General features: G+C 33.7%; 1 pseudogene; it reads right to left on the bottom strand.

Annotated features, from left to right (window-relative positions):
* Positions 1–4,371: 4,371 nt before the first annotated feature.
* On the bottom strand, positions 4,372–4,498 carry LOC115863635 (U2 spliceosomal RNA; annotated as a pseudogene).
* Between the last annotated feature and the right edge of the window lie 1,368 nt (positions 4,499–5,866).

Raw genomic sequence — 5,866 nt, 5'->3', positions numbered from 1 at the left:
AATTCATTCATCAAATATTTATTGAGCATCTACCATTTTCTGATTTGAAAATTAGGTAAGCAATATTCTAAATCTAAGTTTATAATTAGCTATAAATTAACTTATTTCCCAACATTATACAAAGAGACAATATCAAGAACAAAGACTGAATTTTAGATTTTATAGTCAATGTCTTTATGCACACTGCCTCCATGGAGCACCCTTTGTCCCTCACACATTTTCCCATATTTCCTGATGACCTGGATTTGAATGTTCTTGATGGCTGGTGGGGAAGTTTTTCTGTGGTCCTGAACTTCAGCAAGGGTAGCTGTTCCACCTGCCTTTTCTACCTACTATATACATTCATAGATGGAAATGCTTACCTGACTTCATTAACTGAGGTGCTCCAGGCAAAGCTCATCCTAATGACTGATATAACTTCCTTGACCTGCTTGTTAGTATAGCCCTCCCCCCATCCAAAATTTCTTCTAGGTGCTGTTTGAATCCAGTGACACAGTCTGGGAGAGCTCTGTAGTTTGTTTCCAGTATTAATTTTATATAATTGATCTTAGAAAATGTAATTAGGCACTATAAATTATTCTTTTTCAATTAAATATTTAACCACAACAGAAACAATGAATATCTTAAATGCATTAATTTAAAATCTTTCTCTAAGAAATGCAAGATTATTTTTTCTAGAGGTGAAAAATTATCTGTAAAGAATGCAATAAAAATAAGAAACATTTTAACTTAATTTGTGAACAAAATAAAAGATATGGCTGTATTAGTGTGTTAAAATCAATTATAATAATAATGAAACTTTATACAAGTTTACTTTTATTTAATTAGTTGCATCAATATGTGCTGTAATTGTTAATGCATCAAACTATAAATGATGAAATAATGTTAAACGACAGTTCCCAAAGCATGCATATTTTAAAATGTGGGGAAAAAAATCACAGCAAAATATCATAAATAATGAAAAAACTAATCTAAAATGTTAGGTTTGTTAGATGAAGAGGGTGAAAAAAATAATAATTTCCAGAAAGAGTTTCTCCCCTTCCTCCCAGTTAACAGACATTTATATCATAGATGATTAGAACTGAACATTCCCATGCAATAACTAATTTATCCCCCTTCCACTATTTTCAATAAGAAAATAAGGATTCTGATACCTTCAAGGAGTGAAGAGATTTGTTCAAGGACAACCTAGTACCTAGTTTATTAGAGAACTAGAATTAGAACCCTGATTTTATGAACTCTCAGACAAGGCAGAGCTCTTCAATGTCATAATGCTTTCTTTCATTCTCCAGTAATGATTATGAAACATACATTTCTCTTTGATTCTCAGAAATTTCCCCCTATAGCTAACACAATTTACTTGAAATGTGAGAACATAGCACAAAATAAAAGTTGTATTGAGTCACAGGGAAATAAAAATCTTACCCTATTTTCTGCTACTAAGTACAGCTGACACTTTGGATGCTGAAGGGTGATAATTTAAACAAAATTGACACTGTGCTGGTTTTATGGATTTCTAATGCATTTCATCTTGGGTACATTGGACATATTGCTGCCTTGGGTTCTGCTGCATCTAATACTGAGGTATGGAAATATATACAAATCAAAACTGCAGCCTTCCTTCTTCAAAAGGCAGGCAGCACAAATACAGTGTTTTTCCTCCCATATTCAGTTTCCTTGTTTACTAAAAACTACATATTTAAGGAAACAATGAGCAATATTTCATTAAAATTGATTTAATAACCTTTTAGTCTTTATTTTATAGAGAGTTTATTGGGTGATTTCTTAGTTTTTTGATGTTTTTTTATTAAATTGTTATCTCTATGTTTGTAAACCTTATGAAATAGGCCTGTCTTCTAGTGTAACTTAAGACCAAGTTCTGTGGAAAATCACATCTGGAAAACACACACACACACAAAATCAAAGAACAACAAAACAAAAGCTGTAATCGCTAAAACAAAACAAAAAGAATAAAAAATCCACAAGCACAATATAAATAAAATTGAAGGGCAATATAGGGATTTATTCAAGATTTCTTGGATCACTTGAATATCTTGCCCACTGGATATTGCCCTCATATTTTCTTTTAAGTAGAAAACAAGAAAATGACCGTATTTTTTCCCTTGGCAGGTTGGTGTAGAGAAGAAGCTAAGTGTATGTGTATCTCTCCATTTCTGTCCCCATCTTTGTTTTATCTATCTTGCTGTTATAGTTTTTGTCTTGTAGAAAACGTTATAGTTTCTCCAGAATAGGCAGTGTAAAAATGTGTCTAGGTTTGGGATTTTATGAACAAAGAAAATGACAATGTTTTAGGATCCCAAACAGAATGGGTGATCTGGTTATGGATTTATTTTTCATAATTTGTGAATCTGTTTACATTAAAATTCCCCCAAACATATAAACATTGAGAGTTAGACTTGTAATGACTTTCATATATTGGAAGAAATTAAAAATACACTCCTGTATAGGTAAGTATTTCAGCAGCTGTTCTCTGGATGGAGCAGCAGCCATGTTTAGGCTCTGCCTCTCTCATGGCAGGAGAATCCCAAAATGCACATAAAGGGACTTTGGATCCAGCATCAGGTAGAAAGGCTTCTGCTTGCAATGAATGTACACAGTACATTCTAGCAAGTCTCATTTTTGTGAAAAAGTCAGACCTTGGTTTTGGCCTATAATTCCATATCGTTTTGTGACTTTTGATATATAGAAACTAATATAAATTTTAATACTTACTGTTATGATTCATTTAATTATTTATAAAATAGTGGCCTGCCATAAATATTTTGATACCTTGTAAGGAAAAGTGGAGCAGAATATTTTAAACTGAGATTGGCTCAGGAAAATCTGAGTCATTAATTTTATATATCCCAAAAAGGATATTCACCTCGTTACACCAAGTATCTGAGGCAGCTAACGAAAATTGAGAAGTATAAATAAATAAAAATAAATAAGACAGTTGGAATGAAGGGGAAATACATATGCACATGGCCTTCCAATATTTGTGGAGAAGATTGTCAGGTTTGCTTGTAAGCCACCCTGCAGTTCAAACAGAGAGACTATAGGTACAGTGTATATGATGCACACTCAAGTATTTGTTGACTTGATGGGATGGCTGGTTCATGAATTATTAGCAACATTGTAACAGAAGTTAATAGATCAAATATTTTTGTATGGTGTTTGAACATTTCAAATATGGTGCATTCCATGATCTGTCTTCATTAAGTGCTGAATACAATATTGAATGTAAGACACCAGTACTTCCTTTACAAAAGTCTTACTTTTTGCATTAAAATATGAGACCTGTAGCTTAAAATTAAAGGCTTCTCAGAAACCAAGGACTTATCTAAGTTCCTAAAATTCCATCTTATTAAAATAAATAATTTTAAAATAAAAATAAAATATATAAAACTAAACTTAAAATATAAACCAAGTATAATTTGCAAATATATTTTATTTTGCTGATTGTCTCCTCATTATCAAATGGATTGACTATTTTGATTGAATGACCTATCGGAATATTCCAAAGACCTGATATTACTCTGTGTTTAAGCAAACCTTACTTGAATGTGATCACCTAATTTTTTTGATGTATTGACATACAGTCTGCCTTTCCTGAAATACTGTAATTTTTTTTTTTTTTTTTGCGGTGGTGACCTATAAATTATCAGATAAAGTTGGAAGAGAAGGAAACAAGAGAACATGAGGAAGAAAAAAGTTAGCTGTCAGGGAAGACATCTCAAAGGTATTCTCCATTTTCTGATCTCATTTGCCCTTAAAAATAAGTGACTGGAGCAACACCATGTGCCTGAGAACTCAGAGACTGATTAGCTCTCATAAACTTATGTTTTGGTTTCAACCTGTTCATTAACCAGCCTGACACATGTAGATAATCACTGATTATCAGTCTTTCTCTTTGAGAAATACTGTCACAATCTCAGAATTTTTATTTCCATATTTGTAAATGTGGGATTTAGAGAAGAAGCTAAATTTACTTCCATGTATAATATCCAAGTCATTCAAAAGAAGAAATGCAGCTGTAGAAGTGGAATCACCAATGCATGTGATCACAGCCTGTTTGGAGAAATCTGTATTCTAGAAACTGGAAACCCCTTTTTTAGAATTTGTGGTATTTAAGAACACCTCAGATGAGAATTTGTTTGCTTTTTCCTAATGTTTAGTGCAATTAAGACTCCAAAAACATTGAATAGTGATACATTTTAATGGGCATCTCAGAATTACTGCCATATCAAAAATTGGTAAACTAATTATATACACATCCTTTTTAACTTTTCTATTCAATTAGTACCTGTCGAGGAAGAATCATGCACAGAGCACTCTGCTTAGTGATAGAAACAGGGGAGTGAAGAAAATGAAGTCTGTGTCCTCAATGAGTTTACAAAATAGTGGGGCACATGGCCTTTTAACAAATAATTACTATAATTATTTGATTATAGTTGGTAAAATACACTTGATCTTAGCCAAAAGGCCGAGAAGCGATATAGTTGGTAAAATAAAGAGAAAAATGCAGGATGTTATGAAAATGAATAATAGAGTAGTATGATAAAGTCTAGCGGTCAGGGAGAGCCTCTTAAGAAATAATATTAAAGCAGAGTAGTAAAACTCAAATCTTTGTCAAGAGAAGCCCTTCCAAGAGTGATTGTGTTATTTCCTTCTAGCATTGGGAGAGGCACTTTGCTACTTTGTTGTAGCTAGGGGGGCGGAGGCAGTGGGGCAAGAATCAATACCAACTTACTTTCCCAGGTTTCCTTCAAGATTCTTTCATTCCAGCCCAGCAAGAAGAGAGAGAAAAACATATTTCTCTATATTTCATAAATCTCCAGACTTCCAGCTCCATGATAATAGAACTGTATTCTGTACATCATGTACTCCCCAAAATGTTTCTTTCAGAGCCTTGCCCATGAAAGGTGCTCATTCAGTTATTATTGAATGAATGAGTCTTCCTACAAATTTGGAATAAGCCTATCTACTAAATTATATAAGACAGGACTATCAGACTCCAAAGAAATACAAGTTAGGAGATGTTTTTTTTGTTGTTGTTGTTTAAACATTGGTATTGGAGAATGGGGAATGTGGTAAATCCTCTTTGGAGGATGATTATGTTCTCATCCATCTAGGTTTCTAATTTATATATTCTATCTATAACTTGTTTTGTATGTACACCTATCAGTTCATGTGCATTTGGTCTCTCCAACTAGACTAACTAAATGTAAATTCAGGGATCATGCCTACCATTATTCCATTTAATGCAGGACCAACTATCTTTTGATGTGTAGGCATGGAAGCCTGGGAATGTGATTTGAATGGTCCTTGACAATTGAGTCTTCTTGTTCCTTAGTTTTTGTACTACTTTCTTTTTCTTGATCACATGAGATCAGAAATTAATTATCAGTAGGTTGCTATGCCTTTGTAATAATCCTGAAAATGATGGAACTGTGTGTGTCTTAGATGTTCACTTGCTAGTTTAAAATCATGAAGCTCTCAGTTGCAAATGTCATGAATATGTATGAGTGGCACAACTGTTGCTCCTACCTCCTGCCTCCCTTCCTTCCTGGTGGGTGACTCCTTCTGAAAATGCTACATCTGCCTTGCAAAGCCTTCTGTGGAGTAGATGGGGGGAGAGGAAAGATGTGTGCTGTTATTTTGCATTGTCAGATAGCAGGATATTTTTTCTAGTGAATCTTAGGAAAATACCAGTCTCTCTCTCTTTCTGTCTGTCTATCTGTCTGCCTCTCTCTCTCAGTTCCTTCACCTCTTTTCCCCACCACCATATAAGTACATACTGCCTCTCTTCTCTTTTTTAAAAAGCAAAATATGAGAATGGGAGGCAGGAATTTGCAGTGGCAGA

Source organism: Globicephala melas, chromosome 13, assembly GCF_963455315.2.
Source record: "Globicephala melas chromosome 13, mGloMel1.2, whole genome shotgun sequence".
NCBI lineage: Eukaryota > Metazoa > Chordata > Mammalia > Artiodactyla > Delphinidae > Globicephala > Globicephala melas.
The sequence above is the reverse complement of the archived record's forward strand: the minus strand, read 5'-3'. Positions and strand labels throughout refer to the sequence as shown.